At 35.3% G+C, this 15,528-nt stretch overlaps 1 protein-coding gene across 3 annotated transcripts in view; it reads right to left on the bottom strand.

Annotated features, from left to right (window-relative positions):
• The window catches only part of LOC113062237 (zinc finger protein 516-like), a 37,868-nt gene extending 23,077 nt beyond the window's left edge, over positions 1-14,791 (bottom strand). For 2 of the 3 annotated variants that reach the window (XM_026231947.1, XM_026231949.1), the window contains exon 1: positions 14,507-14,791. The gene's annotated coding sequence lies outside the window, so the exon portion shown is untranslated. Of the gene's footprint in view, positions 1-12,581; positions 14,463-14,506 lie in introns of those variants that run through there. The other variant, XM_026231948.1, reaches the window with a different exon arrangement.
• Positions 14,792-15,528: the final 737 nt, after the last annotated feature.

Below are 15,528 nucleotides of genomic sequence, written 5' to 3'. Positions count from 1 at the left end.
CACGTAGCAATAGAAAAATATACGAAAAACCTTGATTATTCTGGTTAATCACATTGTACTGCTATTATTTTGAACAATACTGTAAGTATGTAAAACTCTGTAAACCATATCAATGTTTCATCTTACGTCTAGCATATATTATGGCACAGAGCAACAAAAACACTTTTCTGGGTTTATAGCTGGAGGGTGAGTGATTGTTGACTGTAGAGTCCTAATGAAAATGCAGTGAACAGCAAAAATCATTTTCTTAAAGGGATAGTTCACACATTTTTGCTTTTTATTTATTTTGTCATCATTTACTCATGTAATGGTCAAAAAAGCATCCAAAACAAGCTACAAAAACAAGATCAATTACAATATCAATTCTTGCATTATATACACTTTCAAACCGCACAGCTCATCCCTCCACCGCATGCTTTATTGACCTTGATGGCACCCCGAGTGGGACACTCTTACTCAGAACCGTCTGGCCTCCGTAAATATATCTGCGTCCTTGGCGAGAGACGTGATCATGGTCGCTCGGTTAGAGCTTGCACAGGGCATGCCAGATGTCTGTCTCATGGCCTTTAAAGTATTGTCTCTCCAGCTGTTTATTTATTAATGTTAAGTTCACACTGCGATAACTCTCACCCTGCAAATACTGTTTATTATACCAGAACCATGAGAAGAGGCAAGCATTTAAAGATGAATGTAAATACACTTTTATATATATATTTTTATATATATATATATATATATATATATATATATATATATATATATAAGCCACCAGGATGCAGCTGTACAGTTTTGTGTTTGATTGCTAGGGCATTGCTATCAGGTTGCTAAGGTGCTATAGGCTGTTGCTAGGTGGTTGCTTACCCATCAAAGTCAAAAGAACTATAGAGTCTATAAAATTCTGCTCCCTAAATGAGTCTTTTGCTCTTTCTATAAGGTGACATCTGAATGCTTAAAGTAATAGAGCACTATTTGAGCTGAAATAAAGTTGAATACTCTAGGATCAAGGTTTGATAAAATTCACATTTGAGCAATAGTAATAGTGATATTTACATTATAAAAAAAAATACCTGGTGCTGATCTTGAAATTTTTTTATTTTTAGGGATTGGATTTCCCCTATAAAGTGTAAGAAACCTTAAAGCTCTGGTGCACAATGTCCAGCGCATTTAACTGATATTTAATTGACCATTCACGGTGTGACCAAAAATACCTTTGTGACCCCATAATTCTATATGAAAATGACAACTATATGACAACATAAATTCTACAGCACGAAAGTGGTGATGCACCAAGTAGCATTATCATATATTGTAGCGGACAGAATCTAATTGGTTTGTAGTACAAAGAACTATTAAGAAAGTTTTTTCTTTGTGTATAATTATTTTTACATCATATTTTTAATAGTTTGGAAGAAAATAAAGTTTTTGTTCTCTTTTGCGAATCCTTTATGAATATTAAAAATAATCAAATCAAATATATATATATATATATATATATATATATATATATATATATATATATATATATATGTGTGTGTGTGTGTGTGTGTGTGTGTGTGTGTGTATGTGTGTTTTTTATTTATTACAGTATTAATGTTATGCATCAGGGCATTAATACATTAAAGAAAATGAATCTATGCTTTAAGGTCATTGTCACAGTCTCTGAACAAGCTCAAGTTTCTTAAAACGGTTGGTTTCTCTCACTCTGGTTAGTTTAGAGGAGGACAGGTAATCTAAGACCATCGCTCTCTTTCCCTCCCTCTTCTCTGTTCTTCTTTTGCATGTTCCTGTTCTGTAAGAGAAGATCTGTCTCTTTTTAATGAAACTCCCCCGTCACACCCATCTCCCATCTGGTATGTGTGTGCATACTGTATATGTGTGTGGGAGGAGGAGGCTTGTGTGGTTATGTGTGTGTGTGTGTTAGTATACATGTAACCAGAGGGAATAGGAACACATGTATGTATGTGCGGTGTCATTACAGCAGGAAGCCTTTTCTCTGATGAGAGGTCTCACTTCCTGTTTATAGAGCAACCACTGGAGCACAACAATAGCTGGAATTTTGATGGATCGGCATTCGGCAGAGAAGACGCCCAACTCACACCCTCCAGAGGAAAGCTTCACTCTTGCTGACTAACATAGTACACAATATGTGAGAAATCAGAGACAATACACAATGTTATTGATCACTCGTAAATAAGCATAAAAGTCTTTAATTAAAGAAAACAACTAAAGTGGTAACTTTTGGCTCTGGTCTGATTAAAATGGTGTTGAGCGCTCCCCTCATGGAGTGATATGTCATGGCGGGCTCTCTGGGATTTAAGGTCAGTCCAGCTGGACGTCTGGTGCCAAAATGAGGTGGATTACACCCTTTAATCCCAGTCACCCCAAAGGAAGTGAACTAAAGCTGTCAGCGTCCTTCTTCAGACCACAGTCTTCATTCAGCTGATCTTCCTGAACCTCTTTAAACAGACTTGGTGAAATGTGAGAGAAGTGCTACTATCACTTGACAGGATAAAAAAAAAGTAAAAAAAAAAACAGATGTAAAAGAGTTTTGCCCTTAGGGGAACAGCAGCACTGACTGCTGAGATGAATTATGTATTTACACTGTATCATGTGACGAGGGTTAAGACTTAGAAGTTTTGTCAAGGAATTAGGAGTATAATACTTCTATCAGTTCTTTAGAATCATGTTAAATTATGTTGAATGCTGTACAAAATAAATGCTGCAAATTGTAAGCTTCATAAATGTTCAAAAACCGAAATAATTTGTTATACTGAATTTGTTTTTGTATCTCCCTACAAACAAAAATGGATGCCCAGACACCATGTTTTGATCCCACTTTATAAAGCACAACATACTGATTTCAGATACAACACTTTGCAATTTCTCTGCTCTCAAAGACAGATGTTTACTGAAGAAGTTTACGTGTGTAACTGGAAATGCAAGCATGTACTTGCATAAATTTACTTCAACAACTTGAGTAATTTGAACAGTAGTGTTGCACTGTATTGTATAAGAGAGGTTTGGCACTGAATGCTAGCTTTATTTTCTCAATAATTGAAATCCCTTGAGCTTGATCTATTAATAGGCTCTGAGCTCTTTTATTTTTTTACAGAGGAAAAGCTGTTGGGGAAGCTGAAATTTAGTCATTTTTCCAACCTAGGCTCACTGGAAAATCAAGCCTCTCTCTACACAAACTCCAAAAAGGTACCTATATTTACTTCAGTTTCCTGTTGAAATTAACACTAGTGGTCCTAAAACACCAATGACTTTTCATTCTTGTTCACAAATTGTGATTACAGGCATACTCCACCCCAAAATGCTAATGTTGTCATCAATCACTTACCCCCATGTAGTTCCAAACCTGTAAAAGCTCTGTTCATCTTCGGAACACAATTGAAGATATTTTAGATGAAAACCGTTGTGACTGACCCATAGACTGCCAAGACTACCTGCGTACTGCTCATTCTCCAAAATGGTGCTACGCTGATGTGGAGTGATACAGAAGAGACACATTGTTAAGTCGTTATTTTTGTTTCATTCACATACAACAAGTATTGTCGTCACTTCATAACGTTACTGTTGAACCACTGATGGCAGAGGGACTATTCTGACAATGCTTTCATACTTTTCTGGACCTATACAGTGTAACTTACTAGGCAGTCTATGGAACAGTCATAAGCTTCCCGGTTTTCATCCAAAATATCTTAAATTGTGTTCTGAAGACGAACTAACCTTTTACGGGTTTGGAACGACATGAGGGTAAGTGATTAAGGACAAATTTTTCATTTTTGGGTTGGAGTGTCCCTTTAATGAACACTTATTTTGTGCCTTTCTTTGCACAGCACTATGTTAATGACTTCAAAATACTTTTAGTGCATTATAAACTAACACATTTAAGTGTTTGTATCACCAGCTCCCAATATATGGCTTTTCTGACAGAGTAAACTTGCTCGGTATCTCATCTGGTACAACACTGCACTTGCTGTTTTAGAACAACACTTGTTGTAGAACACTTGGGTGTCCTGTGAAACATGAGGCTTAAAAAAAACGTACAGACTTGTAGATTTAAGATAAAATGGCGTGGTTGCCTCGGCTTTTGTCTCATGTTTGCTTTCGTTAACACTATCGGTTAGGTTTAAGGTAGAATTTAGTGTAGATGGTGTTATTTTTAAACGCGATAGAGCATAAACCTTTAGCACGACTCGCTGGAATTATTATTTTCGAATTGCTGTAATATGTAGAACAACCAATGGGTCACATTCAAATTAAAACTGAAAGCACTTTAAGCACCACTCACTGGACATTCCACCTTGAAAGTGTTGTGCAAGAAACAATGTAATATCATTCATACAACTCACTGGCCACCCATATGACCAAGACATACTTTCCATTCCTATTCATATGATCACAATCCTTTCAAAATAAAATATACATGTATTTTAAACCAATGATCAATCAAAGCGACATCAAATATTTAGCTGCATTAGATACAAAGTACACAAGAAGATATAACGTGCTGTGCTTTTCTACATGTCGTTTTACAGTCAAACCAGACTCTGAATAATTTACAGCAGCAAGGTCTTGACATCCACAGGATCCAATTAGTTGAAATCCACATGCAATCAGTCCACAGGAAAAAGCACAACAGGGACATCTCCAGAGAGACGAGACACTATTAGCAAGTTTCTAAAATACAGAGGGGTGAACTGCGTAAAGAGAAGAGCAAATGCACCACTGCTTTGATGGAACATGGAATCCTTGAAATCAGATCAGTGAGCAAAGAATATGATACTCGTATACAAATACCTCAGTTACTCAAACAAACCTCTGATAAGGTTCTACTGACTTAGTAATAGCTGTGCTTTAAATAGCAGCAGCTATTAGATATAGTGTATGATGATAGTGCAGTTTAATTTCATATATAGAACTATGTTACAGTACTGTATAGCTTATGATATGGTATGACATTTGCTTGTAGTCTTAAAAAAATAATCAGTTTAAGTGCCCTCAAAAATAAATAAAAGTGACATGCAAATCCAAGACCAGCTGAATGTTTGTCTTTGCTGAACTTTAAGCTTTTCCATAAATCAAGTGAAGAACTGCACAGCTTGCAACAAAAGATTGTAACTACAACTTTATTTCTTCTGCTTAAAACAAAAGATGTTTTTGCGCTAACAGTGAAAGTTGATGGGGTCCGATGTTGTTTTATAGATACAAAAAATAACAGCTACCTTTTTTCAAATTATCTTCTTGTGTGTTCATCAAAAGCATTCAAAAGTTTAGATCAGCACAAGAGTGAGGAAATTATGGCAGAATTGTCATTTTTGGCTGAACTATCGTCAACTATTTAAAATAAAAAAAAATGTTGATGACTAATCTAAACATTGAGGTTAGTTATGATGGTTATGGCCATGTCACTAATAGTAACAAGAGAGTAAACAACTAAAACAAAACAAGCAAGCCAAGTTTAGATAAAAGAATCTGACCTAGAAAGTTTACAAAATGAATCCAAGCCAGAAGCACAATATAAACTACTCTTGTGAAACTGTTATTAATTCCTTATGACTTTATCAGTCAGATTGGGTTTGCATTGGTTTGCATTACAAGCTCAAAAGAAAAACGAGATGTTTCGGTTCTGTCTAAGGGTAGAGTCACCACAACGGTTTGTGTGGTTTCCAGCCAATGGAAACAATGACTTGTTTCTATAATCTCCAATAGAACATTTGTTAGACATTGTGTGATTATACACTACTGAATAAAGTAAGATAAAGGGCTTTGGTCTGGTTCTTAGTGTAGTATAGTCGGTTTGGTCTAGTGTGGCATTATATGATATGGCTTGATTTGCTGTGGTTTGGAGAAGTTTTATGTTCTAATTGTATAACATGATCTGGTTTAACCAGGTTTGGTTTGGTATGGTCTAGTCTAATTTGGCCTTTCGTGGTATCATATGATCAGTCTTTCAGCACTGCTAGTCTGGAAAGGTCTGGTCTTAGTTTAATACGGTTGTGGTATGAGGTTAAGGCACACATAAAACGGGGCAGTTCTCACAAAAAAGAATTACACTAATTGCACATTCAAATGTTTAAGGGTCAGGAAGATCAAAAGTTTGGGGTTGGTAAGAAGTAAAAAAAAGAATTATATATATATATATATATATATATATATATTATTAAAATAAAATAAAAAATGTAATGTAATATAAATCCAATGTAATATATATTTACATTTTTTTATTCCTTTGATGGCAATTCAGAATTTTCAACAGTCATTACTTCATTCAGAAATCCTTCGCACTTACTGATTTGCTCAAGAAACATTTATTATTATTATTATTATTATTATTACTACTAAATATTTTGTGGACTATTTTATGAATAGAGAGTTCAAAAGTTAAGCATTTATTAAAAGAAAAATCTTTATTAATATTTTAAATGTCCTTACCATAGGTTATTTCGTCAATTTAATGTAGCCTTGCTGAAAAAAAATATTTAATTATTAAAAAAATAAATAAATATATATATATATATATATATATATATATATATATATATATATATATAATAAAAATAGTAATAGTAATCTTACTGACCCCAAACTTTTGAACGGTAGTGTGTTATTATTTACTCAATATCATGTTGTCTAATATCATATGACTTTCTTTCTTTCAAAAAAAAAAACGAATTTAGAAGAAAATCTGTGAATGATGATCAAAGCCATCAGCCTTAAAAAGAAAGCATAAATCATTCAGAGAAGGGTTTTCATATTATAAGCTTCTATGTTCCTTTTTCAGCATTTGGATCTTTATAACGACAGTTACCATTTTCTTTCATAAAAAAATAAATAAAAAATAAACATCATAAAACAATCCACGTTGGTTTTCCACAGTAAAAAGAAGTTTGGAACAACATTAGGGGGCATGAATAAGATTTTTGAGTAATCCATCCCTTTAAAAGGACAATGGTTCTGGCAATGGTTCAGAAAAACTCTTCTAACTATATGCTGGACATGATGGCAGTGAGGTCATGGTCAAAAACTGGGATGTGTGCAGTATACAGTACCAACCTGTTCCTGTTGGAACGTTGGACAGGAAGATACACACTGCCATCACTTGTTGTGCTCTCTAGTGCCAAAGCTGTGCCCTGCTTAGCTCTCTCTGTCTCTGCCCGCTGCTGCCAGCTCACCCATGTGCCAAGTCCTCCACTAGACACAGGGCATTATGCACGCCTAACACAACTGATATTCTCCAAATTCTGGACACAATAATTCCAAAACAGTTTTTATGCTCAAAACACATTTGTTCGTATTACTGCAGGCAATTTACAGTAATGGCATCACCAGCTTGTTTTTCCACTATGCTGGATGATGCTGATGATTCAGCATTACTAAATAAAAAAAAATAAGGGATCTGCAATCATTTAAATAATTCCTGGTTTATTCAAGACAGATAGTATTTGTTTGTGTACATATAAAACAACACACAGGCATATTAGGACATGTATTCTCACATAAGCATTTCAGAAAAACAAGTACAGTTAGTTTACCTTGCTATGCCAGTTGAGGCCATAATGCCATAAATGAAAGAACAATTACAAAATAGACTAACTATAATATGAAGTGGATTTTTTAATTATTTTTATACATAAATAAATATTTGTTTAATAAATAGATCAAATAAAATGTTGATTTAAGTTGATTTAATAACTATTAATCGTTAATAGCTATAAACGATTATTTATTTTTCTTTTCTTTTTATTAAGGTAACTTGAACATTTTTCCAAATAACAATTTTATGAATATTTAGCTTGAAAAGTGCTTTTAAAAGTGTTTTATTTTAACATTTTTTTATAAAAGTTTATATTAAAAGTTTTTTAAATAATTATTTAAAAAGTTTAATATTTACTGCACTGACATTAAATGGGTCATAAACTGAGAAATCACTTCCCTTTATCTTTTGACATATAAGAGATCATTGTACTATAAAACCTTCCAGTAAATTTCAGAACTCAAACTTCTCTCATTAGTCTAAAAATGCATTATATTGAAAATGACAGGTTGTGAAATGTGCCACTTTATGATGTAATAGTGTGGCTAAACCCCACCCCCGCAGAGGAAGAGCAACACCTGCTTCTACATCACAGCCTGTTAAAGTCCCGCCCACCGATTCACGCGTGTAGTGAATGCGTGATGTGCAGTCTTTGCAGAAACCAAAATAATAAAGATGGCTCCGAAGTCAGGAAGCTGTTCATTGCCATCCTTCTTAAGGAAAGAGTTATCTTACTGACCACTAACTAACCACTAACACTAACTTCCTTTGTTCACTTTATTTTACCATGGATCTGCTTACAAACAAGGCACAATTCATTGCAATATTTTCAGAAAGATTGAAACTAAAAGATGATGCTGTGGCGACTATATTAGATGTGACAGTAATTTGACACCACACAAGTATGGGTTGCACTTTATTTTACAGTACGTGTACTAACATGTACTTATAGTGTACTTACAGTGTATTTATCTAAGAAAGTTCTGGTAATACAAGGTAACTACATGGGGTTTGGTTTAGGTTTAGGGGTAGGTTCAGGGTTAGTACCCAGTTGTTACATAGTTATTGTAATTACTATAATAAGTACATAGTATTTACATGAGGAACAGGACTGTAAAATAAAGTGCTACCCAAGTATGAGTAACTGTTATTACATGGTCACTATAGCTTGCACTATAGCTTGCACTATAGCTCACTATTGCAGATCCTTTGATATATACTGAGTATTCATGCGTTTTTAACCTTAATCACAGCAGCTTCAATCTATGAAGGATGTAGGCTGTCAAACAAACACAACTTTTAGTCAATCTTAGCGAGTCTTTTCAAACAGAGCATTCTGATGAGGGGGGTCAACACAAAACAGAAAAATATTCTATTACTTTTAAATTATTATGTTTTGACCCCATGTCATGACCCCTTTTATATATCTTTAATTATGTCTTAAATGTTCAAAGATTTTTCGGAACTGTACGTAACTAACAATGTTTTAACTATAAAACACGGACCATTTACTACCTAGTCAAAAACAAACAAAAAGCACAAATGGGTATATAAACAAATAACGATCAACCAATTTAGGAAGACATCTGTTCAGTCTTAACCTGGACGTCTTAACTCTGTAAATTAAATTCTTCACGCAGAGTCTCTCCTCCCCCTCAGCTGCACTTAATCCAAGTGATTAAATCATTTTTCTTCAGCCCTAATTTTGCGTGTTACAGGGCTCTGCTGGAGGATGGGCATGCTCTTTATTGATTGGTGGTTTGAGCAGATTACCCTAATAGAGGGATTACCACCCACATGTTGACCACGCGTGTTGGAGCCCAGCTTCCCATCAGATGGCCAGGGGGAGCAATGAAGACATAACACACCACTCAATGAAAGCATAAGTCTGTTCATCTGTTTACAGTGTGCGCATTAACAAGTATTTGGCAACTCATTAAGTTCTTTTATTTGCAAACTCCGTCATCTCAGCTGTGTTGTCAGTTAAGATGTAGTCAAATTCTCCATAATCATCCCACGTTTAGACGCCTTAGCACAACTTGCTTGGAACTTGACAGGTTCTATGACAACTGGTGTAAATGTCATGTCTAATGCTAATATGTTAGCAGATACAACACTTGTATGATTTTTTTTTTTTTTTTTTTTTTTTTTTACTGTGGAAAACAGAAGAGGATAATTAGAGAAGAGGACTGATAACCAAACAGTTTCAGCTACCAATTTTGATTTAGTTCATACTCAGTGGGACCTAAAATCATACCAACATTCTTCAACTGACATCATTTTGTGCTCCACAGAAGTAAGCCAGTCATACAGGTTTTGAACGACATGAGGGGGAGTAAATGACAGAATTTGTTTATTTTTTTTGGGGGGGTGGACTATCACTTTAAATAAGTTATAGCAGAATATCCAAGCTCCTCTTTTTCATACAATGAAAGTGAATAGAGACCAATGGTGACCACAATTCAGTCATTTCATTACCCAAAGCAAATATATAGTTTTAGATGACTTGGAATAGTGCACGAGTGATGTGTCTACTTTTACAATGCTTGTTTAGTAGTTTTTTTTTCCTTTTGGAAATTGGGGTCTTGACAGCCTCAGTTTCCTTTCACTTTCATTGTTTGGAAAAAGCAATCTATTCCCCTAAATTAAACCAAAGGTAGAGTAAGACCACAGTGGTGAGAATTCAGAAAATGCATGGATATTTCCCTCAGGATAAAGAGCAATTGACTTTGTCTCTCAATCTGAACTCTCTCTCTCTCTCTCTGTGTGTGTGTGTGTGTGTGTGTCCTTGAAGCCATTTTCCTAATTATGATTCTCTTAGACTGAATGTACAACAGTCAGCTGTTTATTAAACAGACAGTTATTCAAATGAATCCACAACAGGTAAAACTGCTTTGCGGTTGATGACATGTGCATGACCAAATCCTCCAGCCCTCTCTCTCATCTATCTATTCCTGTACGTGTATGTTTGATTTAATGAGCAATGAGAGGTAATGATGCAGCAATGAAACATTTAACAGCTTTGTGACATGCTATAATACAAACGATGCATACTGTAGCAATAAAGTCAACTCATAAAATCTATTTCCCCTACCATGAATGTTTTAATAATCAACATAACACATCATAAAACATTACTGCTCGCACTACACCAAAAGTGTCTTGCGTTATTACGTCTTTTGAATCCAAATGACACTAATGGCTAAGCAGCCTCAAATTGCTTCAGTGTAACAATAGCATTAAAATATTAAAGTTGCAAATGTAAGCTTTTCTCATGTGTCCAGATGGGGGAACTAGAAGCTTATTCAGGCCATGGAAAAAGAATTCCAGTAATCTACTGCTGATCCTTCACAATGCCCCCCTTGTGCCTTTTGTTTTAGCCTCCCCACTGCCTGTACTCAAAGCCACTGATAATGTTAATGGTCCCTTCCTCCAGCCAGCAGATCTTGAGCTATTAGGGGCTGCGAGAGGACTGAAAACGCTTGTTAAGTCATAGATGAATGTCGAGGGGACGTACAGGGTCAACACTGCAAGGTCAACACAAGTTCATGCCATAAAAGTGTTAAGGTGAAGAATATTTTAATAATCGAATCATTTTTCCAATATAAAGAACCTTTTGTCCAACGATTAGGTTCCATGGATGTTTAAGGTTCTTCATGGAACCATAAATGCTAATAAAGAACCTTTATTTTAAGGAGTGCCGTAAACATTTACATTTTCCCATTCACAGAAAAAGGATTGCAGCAATTCTTGAAATCCGAAAATCCCACATCTTTCGACATTTGAGTGTTTGAGCCCCAGCCCCCTGGCCCTTTTCAGATGAAAAACAAAAGAAGCACAGAACATCTTATCACTTTTCCTTACATCTCAGAACAGTCACAGTTCATAGGTTGCTTGGGTCTCTTCACAACTCAAACAAGCGGTACAACACCCACTCACTCATTCCCAAATGAACATGCTGGAGTTTGTTTGATTTGCACTGTCAAAAGGTGTGTAGTGCATGAACCGAAGCCGTGTAAACAACCTGCTTCATTGAGGCTGAGCACAGTAACCAGCTGCACATAAAAGGGAAGTGACTTTAGCAAAGGCCCCATGCAAATATTTCCCACCACTGCTGCAAGGTAAGGTTTTTGTCTATCGCAGAACACTAGAATAACTGTAGTGTTCAGTCAGTGTCATTTTTTTTAATCTATGGCTGTCTCTTGAAAACTAAGAAGATAGTAAACAAAGTAAAGTATCCAGTTGTTACTTTGAGGAGGAAATTATTTTCACATATCAACTAATGTTTTTTTTGTTATTGTTGTTTTTAAAGTGATTCAGTTAGAGTAAAACTACACGTGCACACTGAAATTACACTGGGATTAAATGGATTCATTAAGAAATGAAATATAATTTTAAGAAACCTACTATCACAATATATGTAAAACAGTGAAGCTAATAGTCACACACTCCTACAGACAAAGGAAAGCTCAAACTATTGATCCCGCTCAAAGTCGTTTTAGTCCGATACAGACCCCTCATCACAAAGCAAAGGGGTATTAGTGTGCTGACGCCATCCCAGCAGCAGCCCCCCAACAGCCCTTATGCCAGCAAATTCACCTAATAATACAACAAGAGAGCCCTACATATGTCTGTTGTGTCATTTACCACAAAACCTCCCTCGACTTATTTGACTGTCACAAGAACTTTCAGCTTCACATGAGCAGATGTTCTTTGGCACCATGACAGTCGTGATCATGATAATGCACACACATATCACCCTCCTAATTAACATTATCAAACATCACCGAAACCAGTTTAACAGTTTTTATCCAAACTAATGAACACAATAAATAACCTTCCTTATATGTAAACTTAAGGAGCTAGTAACAATTATAAACCCTCTAATAAAACCCTTGAGATTATAACTAGTTTCTCAACTATAGATGTGTGTTGAAACTAATCAAAGTATACAGAATGAAATACTGTATAATGCAAACATGAATTAGTATACATACCAATCAGTTTGGTTACGTTTTATAAATGTAAAATGTCTTACCATATGTTATTATTTATTAAGTGTCCTCATGTGGAAGATCAGTCATGCACATTCTTTAGGAAACACGAACATCCTCTGCTGGTTTTCAAATGCTTCATTCGCATATTCCTTATCTCCGCATAGTTAAGATCCCAATTCAACAGGACCGTTATCCAAAAATTCCCTGTAAACCGCAGTTCATCGTCCTCTAAAAGCTTTGAGCCTTGATAATGGTAAGCTAAATGTGAACTGACAAGCATCCGACAAGCTTTCAGGGAGAGGGGAGGAAAAAAAAAAACTGAACAAAACAAAAAAAGTAAAGCACCAAACCCCGCCCTGGACTGTAATAGCTCTCAAAGTAAGGGTTTAAGACAATCCAAAAAAGTCTAATAATAGATAGGTTGGCTAATGTTTAAAATAATCATGTTGAAAAAAATCAATAGGATAATGGAAGATTACTGATAACCTAATTGTATGCTATTTGCATGGCATGTTTTTCCATCTAAAATAATTGGTGTTCAGTGATGGATCATGTGTTGCTCTGCATCAACAAGTTTATTAGGCCTATTTAAATATGATGATTCCCTGACCCTGGATGAGTCTTGCGTTTAGTTAAAATAATAACAATTAGAAGAAAAAAAATGCATCTGTGCGAGATGTAAAATACATGACGTGGCTGTTGGTAAATTAACAAAAGAGTGGATCAAATATGCTGGTCGTTATACATGCATTGTCAAGAAAAAATTAAAGTAAAAATGCTACATTTGAAGCCTTAAAGTAAAGTGAAAATATACACGACACCTCCGCATGCCAAAAAAAAAGCTGTTAACGTTATAGTTGGGAAACGAGAACCGGGGCTTAAGAATAGGTTCTGTTAAACATATAACGAAACAAATGATTTTCACGCCAGTCGATTTTTGACAGCTCTGACTGTGTTAAGTGTTGTTTATACCAACTGTACAACTGAATGTACAGCGCGAAACAAACAGCCCCGAACGAACAATTCTCTTATGAGCCGATTCTTTAGTGAATCAAAAGCATACCGAGTAACCGGTGATACGATTCAAACGTATGACTCTTATGAGTCGGTTCTTTTTAGTGAATCAAAAGCACTTTAATCTGCCTCATTTTACTAAAACAACAAATAGGCTACTTACAGTTGCGATCATTATATTTTATATAGGCAAATAAATGAAACAATTTAGTTGTTACCTTTAATTTTGTTTATTTCATATTTTATATCCTAACCTAACATAGTTTACACGGTCTGGATTGCCCCCTATTAAAAAGTCTATGAAAACTCATTAAAAGTCTGAGTAAACTCTCCCTTTGCCGGAAATGTGCTGTTGACTTATTTCTGATTTGTTATAAGCTACATGTGCAGAAATCTGAAATGATTTCCTCGATCTTAGGCTACCACTACTGAGTGCAGTAGTAAATATGATAAGAATTTATTTTTAGAAACACTTCTTCCTCAAAGGTAGCATATACCAAAAAAGCTCGTCAATGGAATTATGATCAAGTCAGGAGGAATTGGAATCATCAAACTCCTTCGGATTTCCATATAACCTACAGATGGTTCGATGGTTAAAGCTCTTCAGAAGAGAAACTTCCTAAAAATAGCGCATGGACAAACCGAATGGGTTATGGCAGAGGTTATATATGTGTGCGACACCATAGGCTTTGTGTATCTATACTAAAGAAAACAATTATTCAGTGTGATACTATTTTTTTAAAGTGAGTTGCCAATAGACTGATCTCTAATCTTAATCTAATCTCAATTAGACCAGCGCTGAAACAATGCCTATTCACATCACGCCAGAAAACCCAAGCGAAATCTTCCCGTCAAATCTCCCTTCAAAGTAGCGAACTATTATTAACACAACAGCTTATGCGATCCTAGTGTTTACGGTCGATTCTTTCTAAGAATTCGATTCGAAACTTACCTCGGTATATAAAAATGACGTAATGAAGTTGTGGGGCAACGGCACAAACGCAAGGTGACTCTTCAAGATGATGACAAACTGAGTGACATCCGCAGTTTCCAAATGACTGAAATCGCAAATCAAAGCGATCTGGTCGTCTAGGTTTGTAGATCGAGAAAACAATGTGATGACATCGAGCGACGTTGATCCAGATCGAGACGGATCGACAGCGAAGTGCCCCGTGCGTTTGGTGCGACACCTGGAGCGGCGATGGTTCCTCCCTCTTTCATTGACTATTGTTTGTTCAGCATAAAGTTGGGTGATGCAGAACTCTGGTGTTCAGAGCACACTCTCTGTCTGCTCGCATGCAAAGTGATAACGCATGATGACCGACAGTTTAGGATTATAATTAAATTATTTGGAGAAACATAGGTTATTGGGTCAAGGACCTGATACTAATTTTTTATTTATTTTCTCTGGGTCTGGTTCTTTGTCTTAGGTAATAAAAATATAGGGTATTTAATTATACTAACTAGCTTAATATCTAAATAATGAATACAAAAATTGAATTATGAAGTGGACTAATTTAAGTCACATTTCTTGGTAACTGGAAAAAAATCCTCGGGAAAAAAATGAAAGTTGAATCATTATTTATTTATTATCATTATCATTAGCCGGTTTCTGACCCCGGTATTGTTTTGGAGTATGAACTGCCAAATCAAAGTGGCTCAACCAAGAATCTTTAATTATTATTATTATTATTGTCGTTTGTGTTGGCACGTCACCCATTTAGACCGTGCATCAAGATGAAGTCTTACATTTCTAATCACTTGTGGTTTAAAATAAGTTTATCATCTCTGAAATTCTTTGTCACTGACCCACATATAATTTATCTCAAATAGTTGCATTTAAATGGTAATTTTCAATGTTATGTCAATGTAATATTTTATCATTTATTAATTCATTATTAGTTAAATTAACTGATTTATTATTATTTTCATTTAAGGCAACTGCTTTTTTTATTTATTCACCACACTTAATCA

Source organism: Carassius auratus, chromosome 44, assembly GCF_003368295.1.
Source record: "Carassius auratus strain Wakin chromosome 44, ASM336829v1, whole genome shotgun sequence".
NCBI lineage: Eukaryota > Metazoa > Chordata > Actinopteri > Cypriniformes > Cyprinidae > Carassius > Carassius auratus.
This window is presented reverse-complemented; position numbering and strand designations above follow the sequence as displayed.